This window comes from Heliangelus exortis, chromosome 10, assembly GCF_036169615.1.
Source record: "Heliangelus exortis chromosome 10, bHelExo1.hap1, whole genome shotgun sequence".
NCBI classification, from domain to species: Eukaryota; Metazoa; Chordata; class Aves; order Apodiformes; family Trochilidae; genus Heliangelus; species Heliangelus exortis.
In genome coordinates this window covers 18,827,227-18,851,203 of record NC_092431.1, presented here as the reverse complement: position 1 = coordinate 18,851,203, position 23,977 = coordinate 18,827,227, and the positions used below count along the sequence as shown (strand labels likewise).

The following is a 23,977-nucleotide window of genomic DNA, read 5'->3' as shown; positions in this document are numbered from 1 at the left end:
TAACCCTACCTTAAAGTAATCCTGCTGAAGGTGCCCTGCCTGGCAGTTTCTGTTCCCAGCCCAAGAGTCTCAAAGGCCACGTTCTGCCATATGAGAGACATCTGGGGAATATTTGGTCAAGGTAATAGATGTAACAGCAAAAAGGAGCTTTCTGCCCCAATGAACAGCCAGTCAAAGCACTGGAACAAAAGGCAAGGTACTCAGAAGTAGGAATAAACAGAGAAATGGAGTTCTGACTCCCAATCTATGTTTTTTACTTTTTAACTTCTTTAAAAGAAATGTGGTAATTCATTAAACTACATCAAACCACAAAATTCTATACACCTGCTGATGGGTGAGAATTATTTTTTTTTATAAGTGAGTTCAAAATTAGGTCTTGTATTATCATCAATCATTGTGGCAAAGGGCAAAGGAGCAGGTTTTCTGCTATATGAGTAAATTTCCATGGCAGTTTTGCCATGCAGCACTGTGTATATAAATAGCAAGTTAAATTTTACCTGTTTCATGCATGACCATTAATGTACCTGGATATTCAGTCTCTTTCTGAACCAATATTTGTCTCTCAAAAGTTTACTAAGTCCAGAAGAGAAAGCACATGAGACTTAATGTTTACTGACTCTCTATTAGAAACAAATCCCTGTAATGTATCACTAGATTATTTGAATTTTGAGGATTAATATGGCACAGTATATAATGGAAACTCCACTTTTGCTCACTCTAATGCATTTGGCATTTTGTTTAGTTATTTTTCTGTAAAGCACAAAGAAGAATGTATTTCTATTTGATAGCTCTTTACCAAAAATTGCCTTGAAGAGCAATAGATGCACTACAGCAAAATGAGGGTCTGAGTATTACACACACTTAAGATAAAAGACACCTTTCAGAACCATGGCACTTGGCTCCCACCACCCCTACACCACCAAGGGTCACACTGTGACCCTGTTCCACCCAAACCCAACTGGGGGTCCCGTTTCCTAATGCATCATTTTTCCTTATGGCCATCTCTGTAGTTGCACATAGAAATAATAAGAGCCAGATGCTTCAGGTGACAGTGGCTGTAACCTTCAGTCCATGCACAGGAATTCAAGGAAGAAAGATACTGTCACCTCCTGTCCCCTAATCCACCCCAGACCTCTTTTTTTCCTCCAGGGAAAGCCCTATCCACATCAGTGCCCTTTTCCTGAGGTACACTTAGAGGATTTCATCCTTACACACTGGCATGCTTGCATTGGGTTCTCCACATCTGTTTTTCTTCCAGATGTTAACAAATTAATATCCTGCATGCACTGGAAATGGAAATTCTTTATATGAATTTGAAAGGCTTTTTGTGCCTTACACTACTACTATTCTAACACCTTACAATACACCAGCTGCCTTGTGATATTCCCAAGGCCACTTTTACTTCAGAGAGAGCAGAAAGAGCAGTAGCATTTCTGGTACTTCTTTTCTTCCCAGGAGTTGGGCTTCTGTAAAGGTAGGGTGTGAAATCTGGCGTAGATATGAATTTAGGGATGCAATACATACTTTGTCAACTGACCAGCTCAACCCAAGCCTTTCATGGAATTAAAGTTGCCCAGAACTTTTAAGTTTCTCCTGGGTAATTGCTGTTTGAGGTTTCTTCAGAGCAGACAAAGCATGTGTTCAATCTTCCACTGAGAGCTTAAATCAAATGATCCAGATCCACTCATCTGTACCTGCTGCCAGCAGATGTTTGTGGCCACCCTGCTGTAAGGACATAGGGGACTGTTGTGAAGGGAAAACATCACCTTCAGCACAACCAGAAGGAAACCAGAATCTTTTTAAATACACTTTTGTCTTCTTATGACCCCCCAAGTCTGATGGGAACCAACCCCATCCACAGAGGGATTTTGAGCAGCTTCAGGCTCAGTTTAAATTGTCTTGAGGAGCACGAACCTCACGGGAGTGCAAAGCTGGACACAAAGTCTTGCAACAAGAAAGGACATTTGATCCCATTTCTCCAGAAGTAGATGTTTGTGGGCAAACATTTCCTGGAAGGGTCTGAACCTCTAACTGCAGCATTTAGCAAGCTTGTGTTACAAAGGGCTGTCATTTAATGGCCTTCCTCTCTTCAAAACCCCAGGCACAATTCACCACCCACCCTGCTTTGTGAATAAGGGCCAAATATGTTGTTTGTTTGATTTTACAGTAAATATTTAGATAGCACTCCACATGGGTATCTGCATTTTTTTTTTTATATTCTTGATTTTGCTGGGAAAAAGAAGAGAGGGGAAAAAAAAAGACCAACACTCCCTCCTTCAATGTCATGGGAAAACATGTGGAAATACAAACCTGCTGTAGGAAGCAGGCACAGTGGGAGCTGTAATGGGAAAAAGGCAGGAATGGTTTATCAGCAGAATATGTAACATATACTGAACATCCGGCTTCCCAACTAAGTTGTTAACAGAGCTCAATACAAATGTTTCTCTTTAAAGAATCAGATGTTCCTCTTTTTTTTTTTTTTTTTTTAATTCAATAGCTGCAGCCTGGTAAAACTGGTGCCATAAAGTCATTGCAACAGACAGCAAACAACTTTGTTATCATAATAGGCTTTTTTTTTTTTTTTTTTTCCTCCTTTTTTTTTTTTGAACAATGGCTCTAGCAGGTGGCATGTGGCTGAGACCCGGTCTATCACCATCTCCAGGGTGCCAAAACGTCCCTCAACGTTTCTGTGGGAGGAATTTGTTGGTGGGATTTGGATTGTAAAGGCACGTGAGCATCTGCTGCCTGCTCAGTCTCATTACCATGGACACAATCAGCTCCTGCAGCTCTCAGCCAGGCAGCCAGAGTGGGGACTCAATTTTCTTGCCTCTCTGACAATGCTCATTACCATCCATCCCAATGTGGGGGTCCCTCTGCCTCTGAGCCTGGGCCAAGGGGCTGTGAAAACAGATCACAGAGAGAAACACTTGGGAAAGGAAGAGCAAATTGACATAATAGCTGCTAACAACCTGGAATCAACAGCCTTGGATACAGCACCACCAGTACACTTTCAGTATTCATAGTAATGCCCCTTTTCCCTTTTGTCTAAGTCACTTTAGTCCTGAAAATGACATTCTATGGTTTTATGCCTTCTCTATAACCTTTTTTTTCAGTGATTCAGGAGATACTACAGAGCATTACTTACAATTAGTTGGGAACCAGACTGAAAAGACTGAGACTTTTGCTCCTTTTGGTATCACGTAAAGTAGAACTGTATTGACATCTTCCTCTGGCAGCCACAGCCTTTAAGAAAATGTTACCAAACATCTGCAGATAAAGACTTCACATTCTGCTAAGTGTCTGCACCCCACATAAAACTCCAATTATTTTACATATCCTTACAATAGATGCTGCATAATTCCTCCTTGCTGGCCTTATGGCCTTTATCTGCTACAAAGAACTCTCAGCCCATAAATGGAAAATTAGAGAAGTCACACATTATTCAAATAAATCATCAGCTAAAAGCAGAGAGGAGGGGAAGGAGAAAGAGGGGGAGAGTTTAAACTTCTCTGTCTCCTGAACATCCATCACGGGTCCCTGTCTTTCAACAAAGAAAACAGAAGGGGTTCAAGGCCTGAATCTGTGATCATCTTGGAGTTTTCAAAGGTTGCATAGGTAGTGATTTGTGACCTTACAGACGAATATTAGATTAAAGCAGGACTATATTTACCACAACATGTCTTTCCTGAGACTCAGCCTTTGTAACACAGGAGGATGGAAAATATCACAGAGAGCTGGGGACGAGGCAGGGGCATGACATTTGCTTGCAGATGTTTTTAAAACTCAAGGAAGTGTTATTGTTTCCATAAATCATTACTAAAGGTTTATTTTTCTCAACCCCCTGGATATCTTGTGGGACAAAATATAAACCAGGCATCCTCAGCGCATCAAAAGATGCACTAAAGAGGCTAAAAGGGAAAGAAATGTTGGCATTTTAGGGAGCTTAATCCCAAATTCCAGGCAGCACTGGAGTAGTTGTGCAAGCCAGGAGGAGAGGAGAGGAGAGGGAGAGGAGAGGGAGAGGAGAGGGAGAGGAGAGGGAGAGGAGAGGGAGAGGAGAGGGAGAGGAGAGGGAGAGGAGAGGGAGAGGAGAGGGAGAGGAGAGGGAGAGGAGAGGAGAGGAGAGGAGAGGAGAGGAGAGGAGAGGAGAGGAGAGGAGAGGAGAGGAGAGGAGAGGAGAGGAGAGGAGAGGAGAGGAGAGGAGAGGAGAGGAGAGGAGAGGAGAGGAGAGGAGAGGAGAGGAGAGGAGAGGAGAGGAGAGGAGAGGAGAGGAGAGGAGGGACCAGGGCCACACCATGTCCAGAGCTCAGGCTTGTTTGCAGAACTGCCCCAATTCCCTTGGCTTTGTCATGGAAATGTGAACCCTGAAAGAAGAGTCTATTATGTCAAATTACAAATTTTATTATAGGGTTTTAAGTAATTGTTTGCTGACTGTTGTCACGCACATGGGGTTTGTTGGAAGTTGATGTAATCACTTTGGCAAATTTCCACCAGCAAGAATCAGCCAGGGTGAACTCTGCAATCAGCTGCTGGGGAGGGGGTTCACATCTTGCAATTAATGGGTGAAAGAGAAACACAGCCACCCTTCAGAGTTAATTTACACAGCCCCATTTTAGCAGTACTGCATTCTGTCTTAAAGGGATGAACTGTATTGTGGACATATTAGCATTCATAAAATTCATTAGAATCCCATTAGTTCAAATGAAAGAGTTCTGTATATGTAGCTCTTTCCTGCCATATAATTTTATAGTTATTTGCTACTATAAAATTTTACATTTGTATTGCCAGCAAAACGATATGAAGTGTATAGGAAATGTAGCAAAATTATGTGCTCTGGTTTTCTGGAGACATTTGGATAAACTTTTTGTCCATCAAGAAGATTTTTGTTTCAATCAGACATCAATTAAAATAAATATGCAAGACTATTTCAAAATAACCTTAACCTTAGTGGAATGCATTCTCTCACCAGGCTACATTAATATGGGTACACCCACATTTTTGCTGTGGTCCAAAACATCTATGTCAGATTCTGGACCACTTCAGTATGATGTAATGAGCCAGCTGGCATTTTTTTTTTTTTCCATAAATTCATTAAACCAGTAAATTGTAATCCTACAGTGACTGGAATATAAAACACAAACTGACACACTTAACTTTCCAAATGTAGCTGTAAAGAATTTTCATTGAAATAAATTATATGGGTTAGATGTATACACATACATATGCATTTGCATGTACTTATGTATATGTAACATTTTTAAAGAAACTTTTTAGAAAGTTTAGTAAAGAGAACTTTATAATGGATCTTGATAAGCTGCTTTTGCAGTTTTCATGTATTTATAATTGCTGTTTGTGGATGCCTTTTCTTAGGGCATCTGTGCTATTAGGATATTAGGATTTTGTCTCTCCACAGAATTCCATAACACACTGAAGCTACTAAGCAAGTGCAGAATGAATCAAGCACACACAGTGTGGCATATGGATTATTTCCATTAAAGTTCAAGATACAGATAAAAAGAAAAATTGATTTAAAAAAGGGCAGAGTCTAAGTGGATTTGGTGAATTGCTATTGGGATTAAGTGTTACACAAGTAAAGCTCCATGACAATGTTTGGTATTATTGCTAGGAACTGTTGTAGCCATCCTGTGTTGTTTAAGTAGTATTTTTTATATAGCTTCTATAACATAATTCAATTTTTTTTTCTTTTTAGCACCTTGGTAAAGACAAAGTCCAAGAGCTAACAATAAAAGGCCCTCACAATTTGTCACTTGAATCTGGAAAGCTAGAAAGCCAAGTGATAAATGTACAAAGCATATATTAAGAAAACCTCAGTGTTTTGGCAAGTTTGATATTTTCCTGCTGTTAGCTTTGGTTTATGGTCACTTTAGAGAAAACACCTGCTCTGGTTTAAAACCAGTTAAGTAATATGTAACCTGTCATAGGTGCTCTGAAAGCTACAGCATCTCTTTCCCCAGGTCTGCTCTGGCTGGAAGCTCACCCAGGGTGTTTTCTTTTTAAGCCATAAAAACCTTTTCCTTAAGTGATTATTATTTTCATCACACCAGCTCATGTAGGGGTGTAAAAGAACCTTTTCCTCAGCTTTACCACCAGCTTTTGTTTACAGCTAATGAAGATAAACTCCAATCTGTTTGTTGATCTGAGCAGGAGAAGGATGAAGCCCATTGACTCATGCACAGACAAGTTAATAATTCCCATAACTACTCCTGGAGCCTCATTTCAGTTCATTAGCACCTGACAGCTCAGGATGGTTTGATTTACTTCTGCTTTTAGGGGGTCACTGGTCTCTATCTGCCTTCTTTTTCTCACCAGGGATGCTGCAGAGGGAAGTTCTGTGTTTGTTGTTTGCCCAGATCCCATCTATTTACTGCCCTCCCTGCCTCTGTAAAGTCATCCTCCCAAAACAGCTGCTCCTGTGCCAAATTCTGCTGGCACCAGGCCCTCCTTTCAACAGGATTAAAAGGAGATAAACAGTCTCTGAGTGGGTGACTCCTGATGTGGGCCACATTCACGTTTGCCATAAATGAACAGAACTGAAGGAAACTCCATTTTTTAATAAAATCGATTAATAGATTTATTTCCTTGAAACACAGAGTAGGTGTTTGCTCTGTAACAGGCATAACTCACCTGAAAGAATGTGCTTTTTTCAAGAAATAAAAAAGGAAATAAACCCTTGAACCTATGAGAACCAAATGATTGATGTGTTTTCAGCAAAGCTCCATCAATAATCTTACAATTCACACATTTATGAAATGAGCAGGACACTTCAGAGATATTTCCATTAAAAAATTACTATTTCCTAGTTACTAATTTACAAAAATTCTCTCTGTTACCAGGTTTAATTTACGGTGCCCCAAAATCACAATAGAGAAATTATTTCTTTTTTTTTTTTTTTTTTTTTAATAGATTTTCCACACTGAAAGAATTGTGAAATGAGTTTCATGGAGCTGAGCAACCTGCAGATGATCAGGTTTGTCACTGTATAATATACACAAATAGTCAGAGACACAGAGAAGAGACAGAGAGAGACCACTCCTCTGACAGCTCATTATCAGTATTTTGTAGGGCAACCAGCCTACTGCAAATCTATTTCCAGAATAATTTTATAATTTTCCGATTTTATTATATATTCTCTCTTCCTAGTAGTGTGAACCCATGAAAGCCTTGTCTATTTTATACACTAGCAACTGAATATTTAAAGTAGAATCATAACTAGTGCAAGAGGAAAAAAAAAATTGAAGTAAAATTCAGCCTTGAACTAAAGACCTATATAAATCTTGTAAAGTCAGACTGACATTGCCAGCAGACAAATGTTCTTATGTATCTTTCTGCCATCCTTTCTAACAAGAATTGCCCCAGTAAGTTATTCTTTGTTAAAAATTTAAAAATAATACAATTTTACAGGAGTTTCCAGTTCTCAGGCTCCCAGCTGGCACTTGTGCCTCTCTCCATGGCATATCCCATTTCCAGAGCTGACTCCTATTATGCAAAATTGTCCTCACAATATTTTTACCACTAATACAGGGGAGTAAGGGACAGACAAACAAATCCCAACCTGCAAACTTGAAGCCTAAAAGTTACCTCTCAGACCTAATGTTCTCCTTGATGAAGCTTTCCTTCTGAGTGCCACATGCTACATAAAGCAAGCAGAATTCACATCCTTTTGGATCAGTACAATCCCAGATAACTCCCAAAAGTGGTGGTTGAGTGAGTTCTCTCAGCAGTTTTTTCTGCTTTATCAATTTAGTACTGAAGTGTCTGATGCACTCAGTGATCTCCTAACAGTCAGAGCAAATTATCCTTTAGAATACCTGTTTTTATAACTAATCAAATCAAGAAAGAAATAGGATTGCATTCATTTTTTGGGCTGGTTAAACACTCTATAAGAAAGACTACTTTTTTTTCCCAGCTTATAAGACTTTTCTTCCCATCCTGCATGAAACTCACCATACACTTTTAAGTATAAAAAGGTAGCAATTAAAGCCACTGGTTATTTCTTTAGTCAATCTCTTGACTTCAGAGGATCACAGCCTCTTATGTGGCTTTTAGGGTTGTTACAGCACACAAATACAGTGAGCATTTACTACAGCAGTATAGAGAATACCTACATAGCTAAATATGGGCCTTTACCTTGATGCAGAAAATCCATATTAAAAATCTAGGTATTGGCCTTTGACATTTTTGAGGAATTTTCCCATGATTATCACTGTATTTGTTCTAGATGCCTTATTCTATTTTTTTTTTTTTTCCTTTATCAGATGAGTTGCTTTTGCTGCTGCTTTACTGCTCATTGTGATTTGTTTCCTGAGACAGCTTAAAAGCAGTTTGTACACATGTATAGCTGCAGCTACACAAGTACTTCTCTGAAATTAAATGGATTCTTGATTTGAATCATTTCCATCCAAAGTGGGTGCCACAGCTCGGGCTTTCCCCCGAGTAATTTTGTAGTGGCAAGGGGAGCAGATCCTTTGGTAAAATGGATAATTTCAGTGAGGGGCTTTAGGAAGCCTAAAACTTTGATCTGGGCATCATATTTCATGGGAAATGAGAAGAGAATGGAGTGGGGCAGTGCTGCTTTGTCTGCTCTCTTCATAGCTAGGCAAGGAAATTGCTGTGTTCTGAATTCACTGTTCCTTTTTCAGGGCCAGCTGACAGGGAAATAGAGTCCTCAGAGTATAAACAACAACAGCAAAAGGAGAGTTGACAAAGGTACTGAGAGAGGATGTCATTTTTCATGACCCTGCACGGAGGAGCAGGGTGGTTCTGCTGATGCAGGGGACCAGATGCTGGGAGCCAGGACATGTGGGGCTCATTAACTCCCATCCCAGTTATGAAAGCTTGGAGCAGGAAAGAGCTGTGAAATATTTGGGAAGAGCTCACAAGTCAAGAAAATATGCTGTTCAAAAGCTTGCTGCTTAGTATTGCAAGGAGAGGGGAAGGGAGAAAGGGAAAGGGGAAAAGAGAAAGGATAAAGGGGAAAGGGGAAAAGAGAAAGGGGGAAAGGAAAAAAGGAAAGGAAAAAAAGGAAAGGGGAAAAAGGAAAGGGGGAAAAGGAAAGGGGGAAAAGGAAAGGGGGAAAAGGAAAGGGGGAAAAAGGAAAGGGGGAAAAGGAAAGGGGGAAAAGGAAAGGGGGAAAAAGGAAAGGGGGAAAAAGGAAAGGGGAAAAAGGAAAGGTGAAAAAGGAAAGGGGAAAAAGGAAAGGGGAAAGGGAAAAAGGGAAAGGGAAAAGGGAAAAGGAAAAAGGGAAAGGGAAAAAGGGAAAGGGAAAAAGGGAAAGGGAAAAAGGGAAAGGGAAAAAGGGAAAGGGAAAAAGGGAAAGGGAGAAGGGAAGCGGACAGGAAAAAGGAAAAAGGGGAAAAGGGGGAAAAGGGGGAAAGGGGGGAAAAGGAGGAAAAAGGGGGAAAAGGAGGAAAAGGAGGAAAAAGGGGGGAAAGGGGAAAAAGGGGGAAAGGGGAAAAAGGGGGGAAAGGGGAAAAAGGGGGGAAAGGGGGGAAAGGGGGGAAAGGGGGGAAAGGGGGGAAAGGGGGGAAAGGGGGGAAAGGGAGGAAAGGGAGGAAAGGGGGGAAAAGAGGGGAAAAGGGGGGAAAGGGGGGAAAGGGGGGAAAGGGGGGAAAGGGGGGAAAGGGGGGAAAGGGAGGAAAGGGAGGAAAGGGGGAAAAGGGGGGAAAGGGGGAAAGGGGGGAAAGGGGGGAAAGGGGGGGAGAAGGGGGGAAAAGGAGGGAAAAGGGGGAAAGGAGGAAAAGGAGGAAAAAGGGGGGAAAGGGGAAAAAGGGGGGAAAAGGGGGAAAGGGAGGAAAGGGGGGGAGGAGGGGGGAAAAGGGGGGGAGGAGGGGGGAAAAGGGGGGGAGGAGGGGGGAAAAGGGGGGAAAAGGGGGGAAAAGGGGGGAAAAGGGGGGAAAAGGGGGGAAAAGGGGGGAAAAGGAGGAAAGAGGGGGAAAAGGGGGTAAAAGGGGGAAAAGGGGGAAAAGGGGAGAAAGGGGGAAAAGGGGAGAAAGGGGGGAAAGGGGGGAAAGGGGGGAAAGGGGGGAAAGGGGGGAAAGGGAGGAAAGGGGGGAAAAGAGGGGAAAAGGGGGGAAAGGGGGGAAAGGGGGGAAAGGGGGGAAAGGGGGGAAAGGGGGGAAAGGGGGGAAAGGGAGGAAAGGGAGGAAAGGGGGAAAAGGGGGGAAAGGGGGAAAGGGGGGAAAGGGGGGAAAGGGGGGAAAGGGAGGAAAGGGGGGGAGGAGGGGGGAAAAGGGGGGGAGGAGGGGGGAAAAGGGGGGGAGGAGGGGGGAAAAGGGGGGAAAAGGGGGGAAAAGGGGGGAAAAGGGGGGAAAAGGGGGGAAAAGGGGGGAAAAGGAGGAAAGAGGGGGAAAAGGGGGTAAAAGGGGGAAAAGGGGGAAAAGGGGAGAAAGGGGGAAAAGGGGAGAAAGGGGGGAAAGGGGGGAAAGGGGGGAAAGGGGGGAAAGGGGGGAAAGGGGGGAAAGGGGGGAAAGGGGGGAAAGGGGGGAAAGGGGGGAAAGGGGAGAAAGGGGAAAAAGGGGGGAAAGGGGGGAAAGGGGGGAAAAGGGGAAAAAGGGGGGAAAGGGGGGAAAGGGGGGAAAGGGGGGAAAGGGGGGAAAGGGGGGAAAAGGGGAAAAAGGGGGGAAAGGGGGGAAAGGGGGGAAAGGGGGGAAAGGGGGGAAAGGGGGGAAAGGGGGAAAAGGGGGGAAAGGGGGGAAAGGGGGGAAAGAGGGGAAAGGGGGGAAAGGGGGGAAAGAGGGGAAAGGGGGGAAAGAAGGAAAAGGGGGAAAAAGGGGAAAAAGGGGAAAAGGGGGAAGGGGGGAAAGGGGGGAAAGGGGGAAAAGGGGGAAAGGGGGAAAGGGGGAAAGAGGGGTAAGGGGGGAAAGGGGGGAAGGGGGGAAAGGGGGCAAAGGGGTGGAAAGGGGGGGGGAAAGAGGAAAGGGGGGAAAGGGGAAAGGGGAAAGGGGGAAAGGGGGAAAAGGGGAAAAGGGGGTTAGGGGGAAAGGGGGAAAGGGGGGGAAAGGGGGAAGGGAAAGGGGGAAAGGGGGGAAAGGGGAAAAGGGGAAAGGGGGGAAAGGGGGATGGGGGAAAGGGGGGGAAAGGGGGGAAAGGGGGAAAGGGGGGAAAGGGGGGAAGGGGGAAAGGGGGGAAAGGGGGGAAAGGGGGGAAAGGGGGGAAAGGGGGAAGGGGGAAAGGGGGGAAGGGGGAAGGGGGGAATGGGGGAAGTGCAGGGGGCTTTGGGCTTTCGGGTTTTGGTTTTTGGGGGGAAAGGGGGGAAAGGGGGGAAAAGGGGTTGGGAAAAGGGGGGAAGGGGGGGAAAGGGGGAAAAGGGGGAAAGGGGGGAAAGGGGGGGAAAGGGGGGGGAAAGGGGGGAAAGGGGGGAAAGGGGGGAAAGGGGGGAAAGAGGGGAAGAGGGGGGAAAGGGGGGAAAGGGGGAAAGGGGGAAAGGGGGAAAGAAGGGGAAAAGGGGGGAAAAGGGGGGAAAGGGGGAAAGGGGGAAAAGGGGGAAAGGGGGGAAAAGGGGGGGAAAGGGGAAAGGGGAAGGGGGAAAGGGGGGAAAGGGGGGAAAGGGGGAAAGGGGGGAAAGGGGAAAGGGGGGAAAGGGGGGAAAAGGGGAAAAAGGGGGGAAAGGGGAAGGGGAAAGGGTGGGAAAGGGGGAAAGGGGGAAAGGGGGAAAGGGGGGGAAGGGGGAAAGGGGGGAAAAGGGGGGAAAGGGGGGAAGGGGGAATTGGGGGGAAAGGGGGGAAGGGGGGAAGGGGGGAAGGGGGGAAAGGGGGGAAAAGGGGGGAAGGGGGGGAAAGGGGGGAAAGGGGGGGGGGAAAGGGGGGGAAAGGGGGGAAAGGGGGGACAAGGGGGGAAAGGGGGGAATGGGGTGGGAAAGGGGGAAAGGGGGGAAGGAGGGGGAAAGGGGGGAAAGGGAGGGGAAAAGGGGGAATAAGGGGGAAAGGGGGAAAAGGGGGAAAAGGGGGAAAAGGGGGAAAGGGGGAAAAGGGGGAAAAGGGGGAAAAGGGGGAAAAGGGGGAAAAGGGGGAAAAGGGGGAAAAGGGGGAAAAGGGAAGAAAGGGAAAGGGATTTTACCCAGTCTAAATGTGTTCTTAACAGCAAGAAATTCTTCACAAGACTGAAGAATATGCACTACTTGGAAGTGAAATCTGTTAGAGCCTATGAATCATGTCATAGTTCTTGTGATGGGATCTGCCCATGCAATATTTTTTTTTGTAGAATATATATGAAGGTTCATCTTTCATTTACATGGCAACACATCTCCAAGTATATGCTCATATATGTATTATTTGTATATACATAGATATTTTACAGACGTACAAATAAAAATTGTCTTTCAAGTCAGAGACATTTTAGGTCCTCAGGAAGGATGAACAAAGTCAAGAAGTTAAAATTTTCACAGAAATACAACTGCTTAAATGTTTTAATACGGGCTATAGTTTTGATCAGAGAATGTCAGAAACAATAAATTGGCATTAAAAAAAATCAGACTTGATAAACTGGTATTTTTAAACATATATATCATTATACTAGTCCTGAATCCCTGCATTTCTGAGCAGCAGAAAACAAGGGAACAAGGTTTAATTGGAGGAAGTTTAGATCCAAAGGGAAACAAATGCCACAGAGTGGAAATAGCCTCAATGCCAAAATGCCTCCCAAGCTGGCTGCAGCCAAACAAGAACAAATGATCAGACAAAATGAAGGGCATTTCATGCTTCAGTAGCAGTAGCCAGTTCCCATCTCTTTAGCTCACAGAATCATTAAACCTGGCAATGGACAGTGGTTTTATAAAGCTTATACTGCAGAGGGAAAAAAAATCCTCAAAGCAGTAAGTTTCCTTCTTGGCCAGCCTGATGTTTGTCTTGGGAGAGATCTGCTTGGGAAAGCTCCCATTACTTATACACCAGTCTTTGTGACTCAATTATAAGAATTGATTCATTTAAAAATTGAAACAGGAGATTTTTTTTCTTTAGAGAAGATTAACTTTAAATAAAGTAAAAAAAAAAGATCAATTATTTATGCTCCAGATCCATTCCAAGAAAAGTATTTTCATTGTCCTGATTCAAAACTCCCAGGACAGAGCTGAATCTTGGTCACACTGCCCAGGTACTCAGGGCCTCCCAGTGGCACTTCCAGCCCTGTAGAAAGTCTACTTTTTGCCAGTTATATTTTTGTAAAGGCTAAGCCAATGTGAGGCCAGTTCAGGAAAATATGAGCTCAGGAAGACTTGGTTTTTATCACTTGTAGAGCCCAGCCAAGAACTCACTTGGGTTCTGGTGGTGACAGGGGATTCAAATGTCTCTCAATACTGTACCCATCTAAATTCCTTATATACACAGAAGTCCCATAGCTATGTTTTTACTATACTTTTCAAACTAAACTTTTAAACAACACCTTATTTGTTTGTAAGAGAGATATCTGACCTGAAAATCCACTTTGTTTCTATGTGGATGAGATGAATGGCAGATGAAAAAGCAATATTTTCCTCAGAGAAAAACACATGGTGACTGCAGAACTTCTTGTGGGCTTGAAGACCTTTATTTTACTGCCTAGAAAGAAAAAAAAATTATGAAAAATTAAAATATATATATATATAAAGTAGGGCTTGTACTACATTGCTGGAATTGGTTCCATTTGAAGCTGTTACACTGAGTTGGAGCCTCTCCAATAAATGAGTGAGGAAAAATTAAAATATATATATATATAAAGTAGGGCTTGTACTACATTGCTGGAATTGGTTCCATTTGAAGCTGTTACACTGAGTTGGAGCCTCTCCAATAAATGAGTGAGTAAGGATGTTCTTAACTCTTTGTGTTGTGCTATAAAATGGCTCCTCAATGAAACCTTGCTGGGTGAAATTCCAAAGTGAATTATTGTCATTATGGTGGAAAATCAAAGGAAATACCAGTGGTGGTGGTGATTGTGATAATTCAGTTTCATTATATATAAAAACCCCATGATATTGAATGAGCTGTTGATTTTGGTTTTACCCATGAAAACTCCTGATAAGGTTGCTTGACTGAATATAAATATATCTAAACATTGGATATTTTTCCTCACTTCAACCACAGTTATTTTTTGGTTCTGCAAATTTGCTAATAAACACATAATCCATGATAATTGTTTTTATAGGTATGTATATTTCAATACAAGCATACCCACACACAGATATAATCAGCACTATATCTAAATTAATAAAAGAAAGTTAAATTTTAAATTACAATGAAGTTACATTTGGTTTTTAAGTTATTTTGCTGCTTTTTTTTTTTTTTTAAGGTGCTCCAGTTTTGTCATTGGCAAACAGAAGCAGCTGTCATCTTTCTTTTCAAGTGTTCATACCCAAATTTTGCTCAGAAATCTTCCAATTTTCTTCTAGCAGTCTTCAGCAATGGCACAGTTTCTAGAGATGTGAGCTCAATGGCAGATGAGATCCAAGGGCTATTTTCTTAGGCATTATTGTGCCTATATTTGTATCTGGAAAGGCCAAGTTCACTCATCCACTCAAGTGAACATTTGTGACAAAATCTATCTTGTCCACGTCAGAAACTTCTGCATGTAGCATATAGGTATGTGTGTATATATATATATGTATATATATGTATATATAGCATTGCAAAGATGCTTTTTGGAGTCTGAGCTGTATTCCTTAAGGCCTTTCTGGAGGAAGCAGCCATTTTTAGATTGTTTGGATTCTCCTTGTTACAGATAAATGGATATTGTGACATCTTACAGGATTTTTCCCTTTGTTTCTTCTCTGTTTAGTAAAAACAAAGGCAATTTGGGCTAGAAAGGTATAGATTGCTCTTGGGATTTGCAAGTTCATAGAAGTATGAAAGAAATTTCCTTTTGCATTCTGGTGGAAGATGTGGGAAAAATGTTTTAGTAGCAGAATTGTGTTTAGGATCCAAAGACAAAAGGGATGTGCTTCTTCTATATAGGTACAACTAGGAAGGCAAGAAGCAACATCCTAAATGTGCAAATCAATTAATATGTGGCTTAGTGTGATTAGAGAGCATCTCTGAAATTTCATTAAATAAAATAATGAGAATGTCACATGAAGTCCAGTTTGCAAACGACTTTGTTTTAGCCTGGAAAAATGTGTTAGATTTATGGACATTCTGTTAAGGCAACAAACTGAAACAGCAGTTTAAGACACTTAAACATCACAGAGAAATCATCTGGTCTTGCTTGGAAATTTCAGAAGTAAAAAGTAAAAGTTTGGGTGTAAGTTCAAAGTCTTTACAGCCTGTTTGAGCTGCTTTAGGGTGAAATTAGGATAAAATCTTAAACTGCCAAGCTGCACACCAGCCAAAACTGCTTGTGCCACTGATGGGATCACTTCCATTCAGGAGCCACAAGTTCAGCTCTTTTTCACCGGGGAGTAAAACTGTGGAGCTCCCCCCATCCCTTTGGCCCCCTGGCTTTCAGGGAGCTTTCTTTTCCAGTTGCAGTCAGGGGAGGGGAAAAAAGAGGAAAAGAGAAGGAATAAAAAGAGTGGGCAGGGGAAGCTTTCCAAGGGCACGGAATGCTCCTACCTCCTGTTGGATGTATCTCAGTGGAGTGGGCACTGTAGGAAAAGAAACATGTCACTGCTCCAAAACTGTCTTTTCTAATTCAGTGCATCCATGTATCATTAGGAATCAGCTTCCCAGTCACTGGAAGATTCAGAGTCAAGAGAACAACTTTGACTGTTAGAGATCAACTCAGATCAGGAAAACTTTCTTTCAGCACTAAACCACCGGTGTATGAAAAAAAGACTAAAAATATAAATGTGCACCTGCATGTTTTGCAAAGGCAAGAATTCCTTCTACTCATGTGCCTAGATGCTTGTAGGAGTCAGGGAGCTACATTCCTCCTGCCTCTGGGGTTTTAAAGGGAGTTTTAAAAGCATCTGGAATTCTGCATTATAAATTGCAGCCATCTATGTGCCCATATTCTTAAATCCTAATTACAGTGTTGTTGGCTGGTGAAGCTGCTGATCAAGGATCAAAGCTGCCATATTTGAGGTTAATTTATTAGAATTTCATTAGAGGTTAATATAGGAGCATAGTGCTACATACCTTACACCTGAGAGTCAGATTTCACACCCAGATTCTTTGAAATCTATGTATACATTCACACATTTCTCCAGGCAGACTGGTAATTTTACTATAAAGCCATGTTGAGATGAACTCAAGATTCAAGATATGTGTAAGAAATAGAAAAATAATATTATTTGAGTCACAATATTGGAATGTTGTGCCTATTCCCATGTCAAATATATAAAGCAAGGAAATTTTGAATGAGTAGAGGGGGTGCTTTATTGACTCTGAGAAATGCTCCCTTCTTGCACATACCTCATCACAGTAGGCAGCCTGCTGTAAATTCTTGATCTTTCTGGGTAAAGAGTTAGGAACAGTGAGAGTAGCCTCACTTTGTCACAATAAATAAAGTGCTCCTATCCATGAGTACCACATAAAAACAATGCTTCATATTAGCATCTCTGCATTTGACAGCAAAGATATATTTTGCCACATGGCTGAGTCTCGGGGCAAAGAGCTTATTTATATAACTTTGGTTTACCAGTTTCCTGCATAAAGACTGAAACCTTTCTCTAAGTGATAATCTTTTGACCTCTAACAGGCTGGTGATTTACAGAGCCACAAAGACAACACACTGTATTTAAAAAGCCTTAAAACACCATTTAAAGCTTTTATGGTGAGACCTTGCTTCTAATAATACACTTGCTTCTCTAAGTACAGACAGTTTTCTCAATAAAGAAATACCTTTCCTATGTTTGAAAATTAAGAATTCGCTCATGTTATAAATACATTTTGCTCCATCCTGTGAAAAACACCTCAGAAAATATAAATACAGTTTCAAAGTATGTGGCAGCAAAACACTGAGCAGCAAGGGCAGAGCAGGGGGACAGAGAAGCTGCAGAAGAAACCCCAGGATGTCTGCTGGAAGATAAAATGACATTTTTGATGTAAAAGCACTCTAACAATGTAAAGTAGAATGATGATGTACATAACCATTCTAGTGTAATGGACATGATCTTCACTTGGACAGATAAGATGTTATTTAGATTCTGTCATAAAATATAAGTCTTCATTTTCTTTATACATTCAAGTAACCAGATTTTCCACTCAGTGGAGCAGCACAGTTGAGTAACTCACAGCATCAGATGCTCAAACTTTAAACATCCTCTCTCTTCTGGGGCTGTGTTGTACTTGACTAGGGGCTGGTTCTAGTAGATTTATTTCTAAGTATTTCAAATGTGTAACTCCCTTTGCTCCTGATGATTCCTGGGTAAAAACTGGCCTGTGCTCCTCTTCATGAGCCTTTTGTGTTGGAATGGGAAGGGGGAAGTAGGATGCTTCATGGAGGAAAGTCTTTGTGCCAGCAGGCAGTGCAAGCACTTTGTGGGGGTGTGTAAGGGAGGCTGGTTAAGACTGGAACAGCATAAAGTCAGGAGTGGGTAATTTATTGCATGCAAATGCAAATATCAAGCTATCTTTTCTATAATGGTTAAGAGCCTCATCCAAAGACCCTTAAAGTCAGAAAAAGTCTTGCCTTGCTTGAGTATTATTCAGACCAGTCTAAACAAAAAGTCTATCAGAGCATTTTCCACTACATAATAACCACCTAGAAAGGATTTCTTTCACTTCCACTTTTTCCTTTGCAAGGGAAAACGTTATCTAAATAACATCAGAAAATGCAAGGTTTCACTTTTTTATAAAGTAACTGGATTTTCTACTCATTGCATCACTATGAATAACAACCCTGGACGTTTCCAGGACAAGTTTTCTCCTCCAGCTGTCAAAATATTTAATGCTTTGAAGGTTCACAATTAGGCACTGCAGTTCAAAGTGCTACATTTTGTTTCTGCAGCTTTGGGAAGAAATAATACCTTGGTCCCACTGGGTCCTTTGATAGCAGAGTTCTGCAAGCTTCTGGGTTAACCCAAGGCTACACTCAGGATACTCAAGCCCTTAAGTGCAGTGATTTTTAAAAATATTGAGGACCTCTGGCTATTAGTTTACCTTCCCCAGTTGGAGGTGTGGATTGAATTAGCACTTTCAAGCTCCAGCTGTGTCTTTTGGGAATGGGATACAAATAGCTGAAGAGAGGGAAAAATTCCTTGACAGCTGGAAAGAAACAGTGGGTGCAGTCCTGGGAAAGAGCAGTGACTGAGCTCAAAACAAGGGAAGGTGTAGGACAGGGAAGAGTTTAGAGTTGTGGGACATCTCCAGAATGTGATTTGTGGAAGACAACATTCCTGGGATGAAGGGAGCAGGAGAAACATGCAGACTGCCTGGATTGTTGCTCCCTGGATCCTTCAGGTCAGGAGCAGGAAGGAGTCTCAGGATCAGCATTTGAGGGCAGTGACCAAAGAGGAGCAGAAGCTGGGAGGATGCAGGCAGTGGTACCAGAAAGAGAGAAATCCATGGAAGCAGCAGAACAGAGGGAGCCACCTGGGAGAAGAGGGAAAGAAAGGACCTGATGAGAAGCTGCAGCTTCTTCCTTTGCTTTCCTGATGATCTGAGCTCACTCTTCTTGTGCAGATGCTTAAACAACATAAAAGCTTCCTGAAGTCAGCAGACTGCAAACCAGCCTAACAGCATGGGATAATTTCTGTGTTCCTGTAAGAGCAGGCCAGGATGTTTGCAGCTAATCATAGCTTCAGCAAAATATGCTGTTCCACCTAAATTAAGACATTTACTGGAACCTGTTTTTCACAGCAAAACTTGAAATGGAAACTTGTCAGAAAACCAAGGTCTAGTCAAGTTTCACCACAGAAATAATGTCTGCTTCTGTTCTGCCCCATTTCTCAAGACATTTGAAAGATTTGGGGTTTAGCTCACTTGCTCACCAAGCACAATTCTCAAAAACTTTCACAAAGAGGAATTTGGGAAGAAAAAACCAAACCAAATCCAGTTCCCAGATCTTCAGGACTGATTTCAAAATCCTGTTTTATTCTACTCCATTATCTGTGTAAATCAGTGCTGTGTCACCCTCAGTCACTACCTGGGTAAATGAGCTATGGAAAGGAGGAGGGAAAATGTGGCCACTTTCCTCTTTTCAGGTTAAAAACCTAATAAACAGCAGTGCTGAAGGAGACTTTAAAGCAAGATGGGTTACACTTGTGCAAGAGCTTCTATAATTAATTTCCCTATTGATTTATCAGTCCATAATAATCATCTGGCTATCACTAACCTCTTTGCCATAGACATGGTGCTCACATTCAGTACCACTTGTTCAGCCAAAGCTGAAAATCAATTCACCTGTCTGAGGGGGAAAAGAGAACAAAACTGTGGCACTTACTCCTTCACCTGGTTTATGGGGCTTGTTGCAGCTTTATTTTAATGTATCATTTTTTTTTCTTTTTATTTTGAGGGTTTCACTGCTATGCCTGCTATCATTTATTGCTTTGGTGGTTGATTTCCTGATAATACTCAGTCAGAGAATGAATATGATCTGTATAACATATATTTTTTTAAAATCTTCAATTACTGTACTCAGTATCCAGAGCAGAGCATGGATCACTTAAAAGTGCATTTAAGAGGAAATTTATAAGGTAAAAATCTGATATTAGGTTGTACAGAATCAATAATGATTTATTTTTTAAATGTTTCATAGAAGAAATTGAAATTAATTAAATTCCTTGGCAGAGGTAAAGGAAGTAATTTTACTGTGCAGTCATTTCTCACTAAACAAAAAAACAATTGGTAGAAATTTCAGGAATGCCTTGGCAAACTCTGAACTTCCAGCTTTCAAAAGGTTTTGAAAGACACTTAAATATCCAGAAGCCTGAATGATCACTGCAGGAAACTTTGAAAGTACACAGAAATCAATGAGTTAAGTGCCTAGATACAACTGAAATACCAGTCTAGCTAAATATTTAGACACTTAATACCTTGAAAAAAAAAAAAAAATCCAGGCCTGATAGCTTCATCAATTATGAGAAAATATAAATTAGACTCCTAAATCATGTATGTGCTTTTGGTAAGTTTACATGATAGCAGAATCTGATTAATTTCTGAATAATCTGATGATTGGAGGACTGAAAGGAGATGTTATTGGCCTTCTGTGATGTGCTAAGAACTCCAGTCCTCCCATTGCTGCAAATTCTTTAAATATAAGGAAAGAGTCAGGGTGGGTAATGCAGATGAGGAGCTGAAAAATAGAAGTGTCTGCTTTCAAAATCAGGGTATGCTCAAGTAGGAGTAACTGGAAAACCAAAGGATTCTTAAATAATGGTGCAATAAAACCTTAGTATTTCAGCAAAAACCAAAAGTTAATCAGTCCAGGCCACAGCAATAATGCATGAGTAAGAAATATTACATTTCTATCAGGCAAGGGGAGGCAAATCCAGCTGTAGATGACACAGTGGTAAAGCAGAGAAAATAAGATTTTGATTATTTGAATGACAGACATAATCCTGGAACTTACCTTTTTAACAAAGTGAATTTAAAACAGAGAAGCAAATTCAGTTCTTTTTAGCATCTTTTTCTGAAGATAACTTGTATCATTAATAAAAGACTAGATTATATTCCTCTGAAGAGAAATAAAGTCTACTGTATTCCAATCAGATGAGTTATTAGAGCTGACACTTTCCCATATTACAGCAACTTTTGAGGCTTTTATTTTGGAAAATGTAAAAGCAGGATTAAAGGATGGTTCTGGAGACAGGAAAAAGGGATAAGAAGCATGAGGGAGAAGTGATGAGTAACTTCTCCTGTATGTCATGCATTTTCTTTAAACAATACTTTAAGATAGGTGATGGGAGGGGTTTCATTTTATCAGGATGTAATCTATAAAGGAAGTTCTCAGGTGAACTTAGTAATAAAGAAGTGAATTTTAGAAGAACAAGTTATATTTCACAGCTGCTGCACTGCAGAGGAAAGTTGTAATGTCTCCATATTTAACCACATTACCAAACTCTAAATCCTGGCCCAACCAACTTTACTGCAAGGAACAAGGGAGAGATTCAAACACTGAATTATATTCAGATTTAGCTCTATCTTGGTGCTATTATTTTCTTAGAGCTGAAAAGGAAGATCTGACAGTCACTGTCTCTGACTAATGGGAAAAAATGGGGATGAAAAAACCTCAGGCCATGAGTCAAGGGGCATTGCAAGAATGGCTGAGCAGCATAACTCTTTTGTGCTTAGGAAGAAATATGCAAATGGTGATGTATAGCACACAATGGAGGCTATATTGTATTTATATGAATAGCAGGAGCTTGCATATGCACCCTAGGTAATGAAGTGTAACTCACACTGTTAGACCTGAATGCATCCGTGGAGTTGTTCCCAGGTCCTCCCCATCCAGACTCTGAAGCTCCCTATGTAGTTAATCAAACTCTCAAGACAGACATTAAGAGGATCATTATGGAACAAAAGGAGGATGCTGGTGACAGAAATTTGATATTGTTGGAGAGGCAGAATTAATTCTTGTCTTAGTATTTCCAGAGAAAGCTAAAGGTCACCTCCTGAAGAATGTAAAGGTGAATGTTAAAAGGTTTTATGGTAACACTAAAGCAGACAGACCATTAAAAGTATCTGAAGTTTGCAAGGCTTTATAAATTCTTAAAAAAAATAAATTATGAGCCAGGATTGAGGAGAAAAGAACACACAAATTTTTATACTTGCTTAATCCTTGAGAGTCTGTACAACAGTGAGTGCTCAAACAGGGTCAGTAATTTGGAACTGACATTACTGACACCAAAAAAAGAAAAAACCCTACATGAATAGAACAGACCTATGTGCTCAGTAACATTAGAGAAGAAATATCAATAAGAAATGAGATGCTTACACATAATTTAGAGCTATTTGAAATTGCTGAAGGCAGCATGGTTACAGGAAATAAATTTTTTCTCTGCTAGCATGCATTTAGCCAGAGGGAAGAAGAACTGAGTTAGCCTGTGGGTAAAAGCAAAAGAGAATTTTAAGGAGGCTTTGAATAAGTCCTAATGTGCAGTATGGCTGCTTCTTGAAGCTGAAGCTCACAAGTCATTGTGTTCTAGGCCAGGTTTGGGATAGTTCCCATGAAAAATCTGATGGGAATTTGTTCTCAAGTCAGCCATACCAACATGCTAACAATTCAGCCAGTGCTTCATACTTACTCAAGGCCTTTAATTTCCATATATTATGGAGCTATGAAAATTATTTGAATCTGTATAAGCAAAGGTAGATGACTTTTACCTGTAATGAGCTTGGCATTGCCTCCTGAGGGTCATTGTCCAGCTTAGAGATAATTTCTCTAATGAACTTCAGTGTTTGAAGAGCTACAGCCATCAGTGGGCTAGCAGAGTTTCTACTGTGTCTTGGGTATTTCCTGTTGTTTCAGGATACTTTATGACTTAAAAGCAAAACAAAAAAAACCCTAGAAAAATCAAACACACACACAAACCAAAAAATGGATGAGAGTAGGAATATTTTATCTTCAACAGGGCCACTGCTGAGGAGGAAATGAAGGTTCAGGATATTCCAAAACTGTGTTTGGAACAACAGATCAGGTAGAGGTTCATGTTAGCAAAGATCTTTTTTTAACAGGTTTCTCAAGAACAGTGAAAGGAAGTCAGGAATAAGATAGACAAAAGTACCTGTATTACATTATTGCTTTGAACTAGGACAGCTGCAAACAGAAAATTACCACACCTCAAAACATCAGAACCTATGGCTTTTCAGTATCTTCTTCTAAATGTTGTATCTTTCCATCTGAACTATCCTCAGTTAATACCAAAATTACCAGACCTGGAGGTCCATATCTCCATTTGTTTCCAAAGGATTTAAAAGGGGGTATGCATGGAGAGGCTGGTGAACCCTAAACCTGGGTATTACCCTAGAAGAACAGAGATCATTGGGCATAATTCCTGTCTGGAAGAAGCAGGAAATTTTTCTTGTATATGGCATTTACTAGCATAAGCCAACATCTCCCCTGCTCAGATAAAAAGAACAGTTTCCTTGATCCATGTAGAGTTAGGATTTCTTTTAATAAAACATTCTTTATTTCAGTCACAGAGCAGGTAACCTAGCACGAGAAGCCAAGGTGTACCTGGTATATAGGTAACGTCTCAGCTCAGCAGTGGCTGGCTCAGTAATTCTCCTAATTCTCCTGCCATGGTTTCAGCACATGAGGAGAAACCAAGGAAGGGCCCTGCAGAGTCATCTCTGCTGAGAGTGCAACCTGCTAATTCCTTCTTTGACATTAAAGCATAAACAGTAGCTTACAGTTTATTCAGCCACCTGGATTTTCTTATTCTGATTTTTGGAAACACCCTGAGAGCACATTCAACCCCTCACTGCTTTTGTTATTTCTTGCAGTGTATTTAATTACACTAGGGCTTGAGCACTGTCTTAATAGAGTGTAATTGTTTGCTCTGAACACATTGTCTCTTGAGAGCCAGAGATCTTGCTTGTTAAAGTATTTGCATGTCTTAAGTAGATGATGGGCTTTAAAGGAACTGGAATTCATTAAAATACCCTCATGACAGAGGGTGTATTACAGAGAGTGTTCAGATATCCCTGGAACAGTGTTATTTAGAAGATGCATCGTGTTTCCAAAGATACCAGATTGGTTGTGCTTCTCCTAGAGATAGGTGTCATGTTTTTGTCTATAAAATATGGAAATTGCTTTCAGGTCTGAAGCTGAAAATAATACCTGGGTGATATATTCAAGAGAGTGCCTGTACTTGTGTCTCAGCTAGTAATCATGTTTATAAGGCTGTCATTATTGCTCTTGGTTTCAGCTCTGTTAATATATATGTATTCTTCAAAAGAGAACTCAACACAACATTTTCAAGCCATGCAAACATCATCTGATGCCTCAGTGTTACAAGATGGAAAGTGAGCCATGAAAAGACAGGGAGCTCTTTCTCATTAACTATTGCAAGATGTCAGCAAGATTAAGGTGTCAGGGTATAGAAAGATGAAGAAGAAAAGAATTACTTAGCAAATAGGCATAAATGAATAGAAAATGGGAACAGAGG

General features: G+C 41.3%; 1 long non-coding RNA gene across 2 annotated transcripts in view; it reads right to left on the bottom strand.

Moving 5' to 3' along the window:
• The window catches only part of LOC139800244 (uncharacterized), a 34,444-nt gene that overhangs the window by 627 nt on the left and 9,840 nt on the right, over window positions 1–23,977 (bottom strand). The window contains exons 2-6 of one of the 2 annotated variants that reach the window (XR_011727676.1): window positions 22,191–22,347; window positions 15,537–15,656; window positions 13,425–13,550; window positions 2,763–2,898; window positions 1,538–1,725 (exon numbers count right to left, since the gene is read on the bottom strand). This is a non-coding gene — a long non-coding RNA (uncharacterized lncRNA). Of the gene's footprint in view, window positions 1–1,537; window positions 2,899–13,424; window positions 13,551–15,536; window positions 15,657–22,190; window positions 22,348–23,977 lie in introns of both variants that reach the window. The other variant, XR_011727675.1, reaches the window with a different exon arrangement.